The sequence below is a fragment of the Elaeis guineensis genome, chromosome 13, assembly GCF_000442705.2.
Source record: "Elaeis guineensis isolate ETL-2024a chromosome 13, EG11, whole genome shotgun sequence".
In the NCBI taxonomy this organism is placed as follows: domain Eukaryota; kingdom Viridiplantae; phylum Streptophyta; class Magnoliopsida; order Arecales; family Arecaceae; genus Elaeis; species Elaeis guineensis.
Window position 1 is genome coordinate 59,804,330 of NC_026005.2, and position 15,465 is coordinate 59,819,794.

A 15,465-nucleotide genomic window follows, 5' to 3' on the forward strand; every position below is an offset into this window, starting at 1 on the left:
CGACCGCGCGTCCTGCCCGCGTCCACGCCGCGTCCTGCCCGCGTCCACGTGCGGACGTTCACGCACGCCACTTCCTTTTGTTTTGAATTCATGTGAAACATGCGCCCAGGGAAAATCAACGTGAACCAACCTTTTCACATACCAAAAAGAAACTTTTGTTTCTTTACAATGACATCTATATCTTTTTGGATTCCTTGCATAGTATCTTCATTTTCTATAATACCGGATGCATCTTTCTTTTATTTTAATTTTATTTTAAGTCTAAATTTCTTCAAACTTGAGTCTTTTTGATCTATGAATCAGACTCTTTGTATCGGCGATCACCTTTCCTGTAAAACATAGAAAGAAACATCAAATTCTTAATAAATAAGATAAATTAAATATAATTTTTTAATTTAAAATACTTAAATTAAGTGTTTATCACACCCCCCAACTTAAATTTTGCTCATCCTCGAGTAAAATAGATATATCAGCATTGTGTACCGACTCGATTTTGAATCAAAAATTAGGTTAGGCATCCCAAAAGGTAGATGATACTTGGTCAGATCATTAAAGAGATATTTCATTGGATTATCAATTTGACCCAATTAGTGGTTGAGTATTAACTAAAGAAATTTCAGAGCTTTTCTTTCACCAACTTCCCACTTTACTCTTTAAATCCTCTAACTTAATGGGAAGGAGGTTTATTATCTTCTTGCAATTTAGTCCCCTTAATATATATATATATATTATTATTATTATTATTATTATTATTTTTAATATATAACATTGCCTACCTTTTTACGCGAACCACAACGCTTAGGCGAAAGGGCCCGGTTACTCAGTAGGAAATCAATGTTGTTTTTTTTTTTTTTTTTAAGTAAATTTTAAGGAGAATTTTTGCATACCTCGATCTTTCCATCTAATTTCTCATGAAGCAGATTCTTTATTGAGATCAGTAAGAAGAGCGTTGTAGAATCACTCCTAAAATTTGGTCTAGTTTAAACCCTATCATTCATTGGGTTTTCTTAATAATTTATTCCTCAGTATCTCTAAAATTATCTTGACCGTTAATCATTCATTTATTAGGATGCCTAATTGACTCTTAATCAAAATAAAATTTGAATACACAAAACTAATTATTTCTGACCATACTCGAGAATTTGATTAATTTCCTTCCCCCCTCCAACTTAATCTACATTGTCCTCAATGGAGTAGGAAAGTAAAGAAAATAACAGGAGAGAGTGCACCTGGGATAATTTTGCTTCGGAAGTTGAAAATAGCTTCATTGATTAATAGGCTCTTGTTCTAAATTTCTGCAGCTGTGGTAAAGTAAAAAAAAAAAAATATGAAATCGTTGGGTTGCCTCCCAACAAGCGCTAAGTTTTATGTCTTCAGCCAGACGTCAAGTTTATTAACAAACTCTTCCATACAGAGTGATCCTTTATTCTTTAAAAAAAATGATGATCAGTTAAAACAAAATAGAAGAAATTTGGATTGCCTCCCAAAAAGCGCTAAGTTTTACGTCTTCAGCCAGACGTCATATGCAATAAAACCAATAAAAGATGAGCAATGGCTCATACTTGATTGTCCATGGAGGAGTGGTTTTATCATGTGGTGTATCCAATAATATGTTAACTTCTTTCATATATCCCTTAAAGTCATACACTCCAAAGTGAGCCAAGCAAGTATCTAAGGGGTCAGGTGCTAGAATTGTGGGTGTTGCATCTTCTATAATGTCTTTTAGTGTATCTACTTCGAAGCAACTATCCATTGATGGTCCTTGGGAAGCACCAAACACATTCAGTCTCAGTTTCTTATTCCCAAATGATACGTCCATGACTCCTGTCCTACAATTGATGCATGCATTCGCCGTAGCTAGGAAGGGTCGTCCTAAGATAATGGGAATTTGTCTGGGATTGCCACTTAATTCTATATCGAGAACCAGAAAATCAACTGAAAAGTAAAACTCATCTACCTTAACCAAGACATCCTCAAGCATTCCACGAGGTTCCTTAATTGATCTATCGGCTAACTGTAATGTGACTGATGTGGGTTTCAGTTCTCCGAATCTAAAAAGTTCATACACCGAACTAAGTAAAAGATTCACACTTGCCCCTAAATCCAGAAGAGCTTTTTCAATGTGATAATCTCCAATAACATAGGAAATGATGGGGGCTCCTGGGTCCTTAAGCTTCGGAGGAGTGGCATGCTGGAAGACAGAACTAGCCTGTTCAATGAGACATATTTTCTTTGGGATTTGTGATCTAGATTTACGTTTTTGGATGCACAAATCCTTCAAAAATTTGGCATAAGCAGGGACCTGTTTGATTGCGTCTAGAAGGAGAAGATTAATTTAGACTTGCTTAAACAATTCCAACATCTCATCAAGTTTTCCTTCCTTCTTATCTGCAGGAATAGGGGCTTTCAGGGCATCCAGAAATGGGGCTTTAGGCAAGTAAGATAATTTCGGTGCAGTTGGTTCCTTCTCTATTTTCAGGTCCTCCTTGTTTTTGGGTGATTTGGCTTCGGTTAGAGGTTTAGGGTCAGTCTCATTGATTTTACTAGTGTGTTCAATGACCTTCCCACTTCTCAGAGTCATGATTGATTTGACATGTTCAGAAAAAGCTTCTGGGGTATTATAACTCTCAATCACAAATTGCCCTCTTGGATTGCTCTCGGATTGGCTAGATAATTTTCCTTCTTCCCTCCTACTGAATGCAGTCGCTAGTTGACCTATTTGGATCTCTAGCTTAGCAATGGATTGTGTGTGGGAGTTAAGGATCTGAGTGTTGACTTCTAATCGTTCTAGTGCTTTCAGAACTTTTTCCTCAAAAGCTGAGCTGTGACCAGTAGTAGACGGTTGAGGAACATTTTGAAATTGATGGTATGATCCATGCCCATATGTTGGGTCTTGATATTGAGGTCGAGGTGTGGCAGGACCAACCACTGGTTGTGGTCTCCAAAAAAAATTTGGATGGTTTCTCCAGCCGGGGTTATAAGTATTCGAATATGGATCGTTTCCTGGTCTGCGAGCTTGTTGGACTTGAGCTTGCTAAACCTGCTCGTGCACAAACTCAGAAAATTGAGGTGTGGCTGGGCATTCACTAACAAAATGGTTCGGACTTGCACACAATGCACAAACTTCTTGGATTGGATTAGGTGGAATCGGGGATTGTCCGGTATTTAGAAGATGATCTAATTTTTGGGACAGTTCATCTACCTTTTGATGGATATCTATGGCATTTCCTACTTCATATATTCCATCTCTTTTTGGGTTTAACATGGATTTATCTCTAATAGAGGCAGACATATGATGTAATGAATTTTCACTTAAAATTTCAAACAGTTGCCATGCCTCATCCTCACTTTTCAACATGAATGTCCCACCGCATGATGCATCGACCATTTGTCGATGTCTTTCAGAGAGCCCATCATAAAAAAATTGGATTAACTGCCACTTGGGTACAGCATGGTGGGGACATTTTCTAATAAGGTCCTTTAATCTTTCCCATGTTTCATGAAATATTTCTCCATCTAATTGGGAAAAACTAGTTATAGCTTTTCTTATTTGATTCATTTTTCCTATAGAAAAATATTTCTTGAGAAACTCTCCTTGCAGCTGGTCCCAGGTTGATATAGTCATGGAATCCAAAGTATGTAGCCAGTATTTGGCTTTGTCCTTAAGTGAAAAAGGAAATAATTTTAACCTAAGAGCATCATCGGAGAAGTTGTGAATTTTGACAGTTGAGCATATTTCAAGAAATTCTTCAAGATGTTTATAAGGGTCCTCATTACTAAGTCCATAAAATGAAGGTAATATTTGGATTATACTGGACTTAATTTCATATTGAGTGGCCTCCACAGGGGGCACTTGAATACAAGGAGAGTAGGTATATGTGGAAGGAGTAAAGTACTCCTTCAATTGCTTGGGTGGATCATTCTCCTGATTTCGGTCCATATTTTTACGTCTATTGGCTCTAAAGGTTCTTTCTATTTCTGGATCAAAAGGTTGGATTTCTGGTCGTAACGATCTACGGCCAAGCATACACCTTACAATTATACTGTAGAGCACACACAGAAATTTTTTTTTTTTATAATATATATTTTTATAATAAAGTGAGAAAAGAATGAAGAAAATCTAAAGAGAAGAACCTAAGAATCTTAAATCTATGAAAAGGAAGAAATTAATTAATGTTTAGATGTTAATTGCAATCAACTTAAACAATCATAAACTCTCTATCCTAAGGTTAACTTAGATCTAGACAGCTCCTAACTTTCAAGACCACCTTTGAGCACTCCAAGCTCAAGACTGACTAACTGACTCGGCCAGGTAAGTGTAAGATGTGGGAGGTTTCCTGCTCGTTGCTTTCCTTAGACACCAACTGAGTTGGCCAGGTCAGTCAACGGAACCAATTGAAAACCATTTTCTTTAACCACTTGCCTTAGACACCGAGCAATTAACTAATCCGCACTCGGTTCAACTCTAGAGCTTTCTTATCCTATTGAGCTCGAAATTCCTAGGGCTGACGTCTAGTTGATTTTAAATTAAGGTCTAGGTTATGCAAATGCAAGGGAGTGATTTGTGGGCCAAGAAAGGGTGATCAAATCCCCACCTTATCTGGTTAATGGGTTATTGTCCTTAAGATTAATTATGGAGATGCAATGCAAGGAAACAAGGTGTCCAATCAGGTTAGAAATTTTTATATTTGAGGTTACGCTATTTTAGTTAAGTGTTATGAAATGTCAGTGGCTTCTTTTTTTTAAAAAAAAAAAATTTTTTTTTTCAATTTTTTTTTTTATTCAACCGTGCCAAGATCCCCGGTAACAGCGCCAAAATTTGATGCGTAGTCGTTGATAGCACCAAAAATAACTCTACTTACTACGTAGGTAGGATGAGTCGAGATCGTATCCTCAGGGACCTTGGGCTAAGTTGAGATTGCAAGGTAAAAGAAAGAAGCGTTGTTTTTGATTTAGAAAATAAATTATCTTAAAATTGAGGTAATTAAAAAATAAAGAGCTCGGGAGTTTTGAATTAATTTGCACTAGCAGAGTTGTATCTCTTTTTTAACTAAATAGATGTGATAAATCTTAGGAAAAATACATGTCTTTTCTCGGCACGCTCCGTACCCGTAGATCACGGCGCGTCTCCAGAAAGTACTAGGTAAACAACTCTTTTTTCCTCGGCACGCCCCGTATCCGTAGATCACAGCGCGTCTCTGAAAAGTAAAAGTTGTTCCTTATATTAATCTAACAAGAAAGCATAAATAAAAGCATATGAAAGGGTGCAAATAAAGAACTCATGACAATTTAAATAAAAAGCATAATCTTTATTGCATATAAAGAAATACAGGAAAGTTTAGAACAATAAACCATCTCTGTGTTGTTACAAAATTTCTTCTCTACTCCCGAGACTGCTAGCCTAGCTGTTCATGAAGTAGTCCTTTTCTATTCCTCTATGCAAGGCTCTAGAAGAATTTCTGGGCTCCCCCTCTAATGGGAGTACAAAAGCCTTTTTATAGGTGTTAGGAGGGAGGAGTTTTACATGATTTTTCGATGTGGGATTAAAAAAATACAAATCTTTCAAAATATTTCTAAATATTAATTTTTTTCCTTTAATAAGCATTTGTTTGACGTGCGCCCACACCCACGCGATGCTGCACCCGTGCCCGCGTCCTCGCCGTGTCCGCCCTCGTCCGCGCATCCTGCCCGCGTCCATGCCGCGTCCTGCCTGCGTCCACGCGCGGACGTTCACGCGCGGACGTTCATGCGCGCCACTTCCTTTTGTTTTGAATTCATGTGAAACATGCGCCCAGGGAAAATCAACGTGAACCAACCTTTTCACATACCAAAAAGAAACTTTTGTTTCTTTACAATGACATCTATATCTTTTTGGATTCCTTGCATAGTATCTTCATTTTCTATAATACCGGATGCATCTTTCTTTTATTTTATTTTTATTTTAAGTTCAAATTTCTTTAAACTTGAGTCTTTTTGATCTATGAATCGGACTCTTTGTATCGGCGATCACCTTTCTTGTAAAACATAGAAAGAAACATTAAATTTTTAATAAATAAGATAAATTAAATATAATTTTTTAATTTAAAATACTTAAATTAAGTGTTTATCACGTGTGCCGGAGTCTTTTCAAATTAGGATGATTCGAAGAGACTTTTTGAAATTCCTGCTGGAGCGCTGTCCCAAGTGCCACGCAATAATAGCCCCGTCAGCAGTCAACCGTACGACATGATGAGTGGGACACGTGGCAGGCATTGATCGGCCTGGGGATATCTACCGTCATGACTGTGCCAAGCCCTGTTGCCTATTTAAACCCACTCCTTCCCTCCAGGGACTTCACTTCGTCTGAGAGTCTAGTTGGCGCCTTTCTTCTATCTGAGAGTTCTGCCGCCCATCAGCGTCCATTTCGACCCTAGTCGTTCTTTGTGTCGCAAATTTGACGGAGCAGATTTCGGTTCTGATCTCGGAGGCCAGGGGCCAAGCGGTGGAGGAGTTCAAGACCTCCATCAAAATGAGGGACCTGAACGTCAAGTTCGGCCAAGATGCATTCATCAAAAGATTCGAGCTCTGCCAAGAGAAGATGATCAAGAAATTTCTCGAGCTTGACTTCAGCTTCTTGGATGAGGCGTCTGAAGATGAAGTCAGACCCTCTTCTACTGTCGCTGCCACCGCAGCCCTCCTTTCAAGAACACCGAGCTCCCCAACTCCTGCTTCGGAGGTCTGAGACCTCTGACTTTGTATTTTTCTTTCACTGCAATTTTTTTTTCTTTTATCTTTAAGAAATATTTAATCAATAAAATTGGGCTCCTCCTTATGGGGGACTTCTCTTCTCTTTTCTTTTCTTTTTTTCTGCAATGAGCCACGCCTTGACGCTTTTGTCTCCCGATGGTAGTGTCATGCTGAAGCGCTTTCCTTGCCACAGGGAGTTTCGCTGAAGTCCATGATCCGACATCTGTGGAAGAAAGTTCGTCATTTAACAAAAAAGTTGAAGGAGATGGAGGACGAACTTCGTAGGCTGAGGGAGAGCCACTCAGAGGTCACTGCGGAGGCCACCCACTTCCGGAACCTTCACGTGAAAGGGATCATGGATTACAGTCGGAAGAAGGCGAACTTCGAGAAGGAGCTCGAGGAACATCAGAAGCGCGCCAGCGATCGATCCTGGGCTCAGGCTTCCAAGATCAGCTCTCTTGAAGTGGAGCTGTCGGCTGCACGGGAGAAGATCGACCAGTTGGAAGGAAGATCGTCCTGGCTTTCGACTCGGGCTGACCACGATCGAGAATGGTCGAAGAAGTTCTCCGACCTTCAGCAACAGCTCCAGGATGTTGAGTTGAACTACAATGCATATCGGGGCGGCTGGTGCAAGTAGGTGGATGACTACAGGAGGAAGCTCAGGATGGCGACCGACGAGGTTGTCCGCCTTCAAAGGCAGTTATCTGAAGGAGCTCAGTTCGTCCCTGTTCGGGACCCCGACGAACTTCGATCCCTGAGAAGAACCATAGAAGAGCTATCCGTCATCCTTGGAGAGGAGAGGACCGAGTTGCAGCAGTTGAAGATCCAGCTGGCATACGAGTAGCAGGCGGACAAGGATGCGGAGGCGGAGTCCGAGGTCCTGAGAAAAAGGCTCCAAGAGGCGGAGAACAAAAGCCAACGGTTTCATCGGATGTATCTAGAGATGCTTGTTCATTCTTGTATTAGATCGTCGTTACCGAATTTCTTTTGTCTTTTGACTTGTTCGACGTCGACATCATTTGAAGGTTCCTAGCCGTTGTCGTGTTGATTTGTCTTTTCATTCATGACCGTAGGTCTCTCTTTCACTTTCTCCTTCTCTTTTTTTTTTTTGGGGGCCGTTTGAGTTGCCTTGAGGAAGTCAATTTGTCCTTGGCCTGTGTTGAGTTCCCTCTTAAAGACTGAGGGTTTTTAATGGGGGTCTCCTTCTTCATTGAGACGAGGTCCTTTGTGTCTTTGGTATAGTTTGGCTTCCATTTTTCACTGATGTAGTCCATCGCTTTTCCTTCACATCTTCCTCCTCTTTTTAGGTAAGGGTTCTCCCTAACTTTTTACGGGGTCACGGGAGCGTAGAGAGGCCGTCGAGAAGGTTCTCTTTTTTCTTATCCGGTCTTGAGCGACCGGATCTTAGTTGGCGTCAGGATGAGGTTCTCCTCCTATTCTTGATGTAGTCGATTTCAGCTCAGATTAGGATGAGGTTCTCCTCCTATTCCTAACAGGATTGTGGGGGCACATATGGGCCGTTGTGAGAGCCTCTCCCCCCATCCGGTCTAAAAATAATCGGGCCTTCGACTTTGCTCATGTTAGGACGAGATTCTCCTCCTGTTCCTAACACGGCTGTGGGGGAACATAAGGACGTTGCAGGGCCTCTCCCCCCATCCGGTCTAAAAGTAATCGGGCCTTCGACTTTGCTCATGTTAGGGCGAGGTTCTCCTCCTGTACCTAACATGGCTGTGGAGGCACATAAGGGCGTTATAGGGCCTCTCCCCCCATCCGGTCTAAAAGTAACCGGACCTTCGACTTTGCTCATGTTAGGACGAGGTTCTCCTCATGTCCCTAACATGGCTGTGGAGGCACATAAGGGCGTTGTAGGGCCTCTCCCCCCATCCGGTCTAAGGAGAACCAGGCCTTCGACTTTGCTCATGTTAGGGCGAGGTTCTCCTCCTGTCCCTAACATGGCTGTGGGGGCACATAAGGGCGTTGTAGGGCCTCTCCCCCGATCTGATCTAAGAAGAACCGGGCCTTCGACTTTGCTCATGTTAGGACAAAGTTCTCCTCCTGTTCCTAACATGGCTATGGGGGCATATAAGGACCGTTATATGGGCCTCTCCCTCCGTCCGATCTTAAAACAATCGGACTTCCAATTTTGCTCATGTTAGGACAAGGTTCTCCTCCTATTTCTAACATGGCTGTGGGGGCACATAAGGGCCGTTATATGGGCCTCTCCCTCCGTCCGATCTTAAAACAACCAGACTTCCAATTTTGCTCATGTTAGGACGAGATTCTCCTCCTGTTCCTAACATGGCTGTGGGGGCATATAAGGGCCGTTATATGGGCCTTTCCCCCCGTCCGGTCTTAAAACAATCGGACTTTCAATTTTACTCATGTTAGAACGAGGTTCTCCTCCTGTTCCTACCATGGCTTTGTTTTGATTGTCTGAAGGGGTTATCCCCTGTCGTTATGAGTCTATGCCGAAAGGAAAAGATATGCAAATCTGAAAGGAATCTTGATTTAAAGCAAAGTCGTTAGTAATACATTTACAGGTTTTTCAAGTCCCATGGTCGTAGGAGGTCTGCTCCCCGTCGAGGTCCTCCAGAGATGGAGTTGATGATCCCGATTGGAGGCCGATCTCCGGGCTGCTCTTCCCTCCTCAGCGCTCAGGTTGCGGCAGGGCCCTTGGTCGATCCTCTCTACCTTCAGGCCGGCGTTGAATGAACCTGTCGAGCCGACCTCGTCTGATGAGCTCCTCGATCTCGTCTTGAAGTTGAATGCATTCCTCTGTGTCGTGGCCGTGGTCACATGGTAGAGGCAAAACTTGTTAGGATTGCGCTTTTCGGGGTGTGTGCGCATCCTTTCCAGCCTTGGGAGCTACTCCCTGACCTCCATTAGCACTTGGATTTTCGATGCATTGAGGGGGGCATAGCTGCGGGATCTTTCTGGGGGAGAGCCCTGCCGAACTCTACGGTTCGGGCTTCTCTACCTGCATGCTCGGGGAGGAGTCTGGGCACGCTTGTGCCCTGGAGGAGTCCGAGAACGTGGCCGAGCTTCACTCGGCCCTCTTTCAACTACGGGCCTGCTGGAGTCGCTCGCCTGCCGCTCCTTCGTGGCCTCCTCATCCTTCAGCTTGAAGGCTTCCTCCGCTCGGGCATATCCTTCGGTCCGAGCCAGCAGATCAGCAAAGTCTCTGGGATACTTCTTTTTCAGGGAGAAGAGGAGGTCATTCTTTTGAAGGCCACTCTTTAAGGCGACCATCGCAACCGATTGGTCCAGGTTCTGAACCTCCAGGGCGGCGACGTTGAAGCGGTTGACGTAAGCTCGGATGGATTTTCCCTCCTTTTGCTTGATGTTAATGAGGGACTCTGAACCTTGCCAGGGACGCTGGCTGTTGACGAAATGAGCCACGAACTGGCGACTCATCTGGTCAAAAGAGAAGATTGTACCCTACTTCAGTGTCGAGTACCAGTTTCTTGCTGCTCCCTTCAAGGTAGACGGAAACGCTCGACACAAGATGGCGTCTGGCGCGCCATGGAGCAGCATCATGGTTCGGAAGGCCTCCAGGTGGTCGACCGGGTTTGAGGTCCCGTCGTAGCTCTCGAATTGGGAGAGCTTGAAGTTCGGCAGGATAGATTCCTGCATGATCATTTGAGAGAAAGGAGGGTCAGTACAGATGTCCTCACCGTAAGCAGTGGGAGCACGGCGGAGCTCTTCGATCCGTCGGTTCATCTCCTGAAATCTCTGATCCAGGAGGTCCTCTCGATTGCAGGCCTCGAGGGTCTTCTAGTGGAGCGGGGGCAGGGACTCTCCGGGGGTTGAATCATGATCGGATGGAGGACTCTCCGCCTTCTGTTTCTCTCTTCTGGGAAAGACAGGGCGGCTGGCCCATGTGGCCCGTTCGGTCATCGGATTCTGAAACTCCGGTAATGCTCTTTCCAGCCGCACTGATGCCTGTGGCTGCTGTGGCTGCTGCTGCATGGCCTGCACTACTTCGGTGAGGCCTCTGACCTATTGAACCAGCAGGTCAAACTGCTCCATGCCGACTGCTGTCGCCGGAGGAAGAGGAGCCTGGGAAATCGGAGATGAGGCCGGGGCTTGCGGAGCTCGCTGAGATCTGGCCGTGGAGGCCGTTACCGCCTGGTGGATGCCCTTCGGGGAGGCATCAGGTGGAGATCAGGCTGGAAACTGGAGGAGAAAATGTCTGAGAAGATGACCGGAGGGGGTCCCGTTGAGCGCTCCTTTAAGAACAAGGGTACTGTGAAGACACAGTGCCCTTCCTCTAGCGCCAATCCTGTCGGTGTAAAAATCCGCCGGCGTCGGAGAAGCTGGAGTCGAGGGAGTCGCGATCGCCGTCGGGACCTGCAAAGAAAGTCTAAATCAAAGTTGGGGGTATTCCGATAAGATCCTCCGACGCTCAAGTCAGTTCTCTGCCTCAATAAGAATGGAGTGCTCGAACGAAAATTTTAGTAGAGTTTTGAGATAGAGATTAGAGCTTAGGGAATAACGTATCTGAGGGTCCCCTTTTTATAGGCGGAGGGCGCAACAGATTGATAGCGACGTCTGTAACCGCCTGGTAGTGGGCCGTTCGGGGCCATGAGGAGTTTGTTGCAGAGAGTAGTGGAGTGGAGTCGTGGCCATCGCCGTGGCCTGCCATGTGGAGCTTGTTGTGGAGAGTGGAGTGATGTCCGTTGTCGTGACTTGCCAGAGCATGATGGAGCCACGTGGGATCCATTACATAAAGTGGAGCAGAGTCGTGGCCATTACTGTGGCCTGCCAGGGAGTCCAGGCCTGTCGGTCGAAGCTCGGTCAGAGGCTTTCTGTGGACGAAGTTCAGTTTCATGCAGAATCTGACAGAAGGTCGACCGACAGTGGATGTCGGATGGCGCTGGAGAGGTTCACCCGCTGGAGGGGTCCGGCTGCTGGAGCCCGTATGTCGTAGGAGTTCATCCGAAATCTGTCCGCTACAGAAGTTCGGTCGGAGTCTGGTTCCCGTAGAAGTCTGGATGGGGATCATTTGTTGAAGAAGCTCGACTGAAGCCTGCCTGCAATAGAAGTCCGGAAGAAATTCATTCACAATAGAAGCTCGGGTGGAGGCTTACAGTAGAAATCCGATGTGGACCGCTCGAAGTAGAAATTTGAAGTAGACCGCTTGTAGTAGTAGCTCGGAGTAGATCGCTTGTAGTAGAAGCTCGGAGTAGATCGCTTGTAATAGAAGCTCGTAGTAGATCGCTTGTGATGCGGGCTCAGAGTCCGGTCCTTATAAGAGTTCGGATGAGGTCTACCTGCAATAGGAGCTCAGGGCAGAAGTCCGGCTCCCATAGGAGCTCGGACGAAGTCTACCTGCAGTCGGAGTTCGGGGCAAAAGTCCGGCTCCCGTAGGAGCTCGGACGAAATTCGAAAGGCGGTCGACTGTCGTAGAAATTTGGATGGAGTCCATCCATCGTGGAGATCTGCTGTTGGAAAAGTTCAGCCACTGACGAAGTTCTGGAAGAAATTCGGATTGGAGTCGATCGAATTCTGTTGGAAAAGATCTGGAAGAAGTTCGGAGAACAGTTGACCATTGTAGGAGGTCAGCCGAGAGTGGAATCCAGAGAGCACTTGGAGCAGCCTGATAGACGACTGAAGAAGCTTATCATTGGAGAAGCCCGGAAGATGCGGCAGGAGTTCGTCCGTCGGGAGAATCCGATCGACAGTTGTGGATGGAGCTGCGGGAGTTTATCCATCGGAAGAACTTGAGAACATTGCGGAAGCTCGGCCATCGGAGAGGATCGAAAAGATGTCGCCCAAGGTCGGACGTCGGTAGAGTCCCGGGAGGGCCACTCCTGATACAAACTTCAGCTGGGGGGTATTTTATACCCAACAAAAGCAATTAATTAGGCTAAAGACTTTTGGAGGTTTTGATCTCCTTGAAGTGATCAAATTATCTCTTCTTCATTCCATATTTTCTATTTTTTATTCTTTAATTAAAAATATTATTGACTGAGAATGAGGGACCTATCAACTTATATATTTGCATATTGTATGCGAGGTCAATGGTCGAATTGTTGGATACTTGAGATAATTGATCATAATGAATTTCATACCTACTTGACATAATCGAGTAATCATCGATAATAATCGAACAATTCATATAGGTTCAAATCAAGTTTGGGTTGGTCGACTTGAAGACATCAAGTCCATTCCTGGTCCAAAGAAATCCAAAGGATCTAACTTTAAACCCATACACAAACCATTCAGGAACAGACTTTGGTTGGGTCTAGGTCAAGTATTTTGTCGGCGAGTTGGAGTGATAGCTCTGGATTGAAAGATATACATTCATATAGATACTTTTGAAGGATACATGCAATAAAATATATTTATAAGATTATAATTATAGTAAAAATATAATATAATATCAAAATTATGTTTCTTTCTAAGATTCATAAGATAACTCAAGACATGATCTAAGATTCATGTTAATTTTTTTTTATATATGGATTTACACTTTTTTTTGGTGTACATTCTTCTTAATTCTTACCAATTGCTACTTAGTTTCCAAATCTCAGCTGTTGGGTATAAAATACCCACAGCCGAAGTCCTCAGCGGAATCGACTACATGACAACCGCAAGAAGACTTCGTCCGGACTCCTACGGGAGTCGGACTCCGCCAACAACTACAACCGCGAGCAGACTTCGTCCGGACTCCTACGGGAGCCGAACTCTGTCCTGGACAACGACTGCCGGTAAGCCCCGTCCGGACTCCTACGGGAGCCGGACTTGGCCTTTAACTTTGATTGCAGGAAGACTCCGCCCGGACTCCTACGGGAGCCGGGCTTCATCCTCGACTTCAACGGCTGCAGACAGACTTCGTCCGGACTCCTACGGGAGCCGAACTCCGCCGACGACTTCAACAAGTAGACTTCGCCCGGACTCCTACGGGAGCCGGGCTCCGTCCTCGACAACGACTGCCGGTAAGCCCCGTCCGGACTCCTACGGAAGCCGGACTTGGCCTTTAACTTTGATTGCAGGAAGACTCCGTCCGGACTCCTACGGGAGCCGGGCTTCATCCTCGACTTCAACGGCTGCAGACAGACTTCGTCCGGATTCCTACGGGAGCCAGGCTCGGTCCTCAACGTCAACTACTGGCAAGCTTCGTCCGGACTCCTATGGGAGCCGGACTTCGCCCTCGACTCCAACGGCTGCAAAACAGACTGCGTCCGGACTCCTACAGGAGCCGGACTCCGCCGACGACTTCAACAGCAAGGGGATTCCGTCCGGACTCCTACGGGAGCCGGGCTCGGTCCTCAACGTCAACTACTGGCAAGCTTCGTCCAGACTCCTACGGGAGCCGGACTTCGCCCTCGACTCCAACGGCTGCAAAACAGACTGCGTCCGGACTCCTACGGGAGCCGGACTCCGTCGATGACTTCAACAGCAAGGGGATTCCGCCCGGACTCCTACGGGAGCCGGGCTCGGTCCTCAACGTCAACTACTGGCAAGCTTCGTCCGGACTCCTACGGGAGCCGGACTTCGCCGTCGACTCCAATGGCTGCAAAACAGACTGCGTCCGGACTCCTACGGGAGCCGGACTCCACCGACGACTTCAACAGCAAGCAGACTCCGCCCGGACTCCTACGGGAGCCAGGCTCGATCCTCAATGTCAACTACTGGCAAGCTTCGTCCGGACTCCTATGGGAGTCGGACTTCGCCCTCGACTCCAACGGCTGCAAAACAGACTGCGTCCGGACTACTACGGGAGCCGGACTCCGCCGACGACTTCAACAGCAAGGAGATTCCGCCCGGACTCCTACGGGAGTCGGGCTCGGTCCTCAACGTCAACTACTGGCAAGCTTCATCCGGACTCCTACGGGAGTCGGACTTCGCCCTCGACTCCAACGGCTGCAAAACAGACTGCGTCCGGACTCTTACGGGAGCCGGACTTCGCCGATAACTCCGACCGCAAGCAGACTCCGCCCGGACTCCTACGGGAGCCGGGCTCCGTCCTCAACGTCAACCGCTGGTAGACCCCATCCGGACTCCTACGGAAGCCGGGCCTCACCTTTAACTTTGATTACAGGAAGACTCCGCCCGGACTCCTACAGGAGCCGGGCTCCGTCCTCAATGTCAACCGCTGGTAGACCCTGTCCGGACTCCTACGAGAGCCGGGCCTCACCTTTAACTTCGATTATAGGAAGACTCCGCCCGGATTCCTACAGAGATCGGACTCCGACCGCTGCCGAGCTTCAGCCGATAGATCTGCGCCCCTTGGCAGCCCTGCTCCACTTCCTACAACGGATCCCGCACTGCTCCATCACCCCTGACAGGCCACAGTAACGGTCGCAGCCCTGCTCCACTCTCTGTGGCGGACCCTGCGCGACCCCATTACTCTCTGACAGGCTGTATCAACGGCCATGATTCTGCTCCGCTCCCTGCGGCAGGTGCTGCGTGACTCCACTACTTCATGGCAGGCCACAATAACGGCCACGATCCTGCTCCACCTCCTGCAACGGATACCGCACGATTCTCCCATCCGTTGGCAAGTCACGACAACGGACGCTGCTCCACTCTTCGCAACTGATTCCACGTGACGAGCTACGGCGATAGCCACGATTTCGCTCCACTACCCTTCGCAATAAAGTCCCTCTGACTACGGGCGGCCCACTACCAGACGGTTACAAACGTCGCCATCAATCCGTTACCTCCTCCGCCTATAAAAGGGGGACCCAGATACGTTATTCTATAAGCTCATTTCTTATCTCAAAACTCTGC

At 46.4% G+C, this 15,465-nt stretch overlaps 1 non-coding gene across 1 annotated transcript; it reads left to right on the plus strand.

Moving 5' to 3' along the window:
• Nucleotides 1-3,447: 3,447 nt before the first annotated feature.
• Nucleotides 3,448-3,553, plus strand: LOC140853551 (small nucleolar RNA R71). The gene has a single exon (XR_012136621.1). It is a non-coding gene; the product is annotated as a small nucleolar RNA R71 (small nucleolar RNA).
• The last annotated feature ends 11,912 nt before the right edge of the window (nt 3,554-15,465 follow it).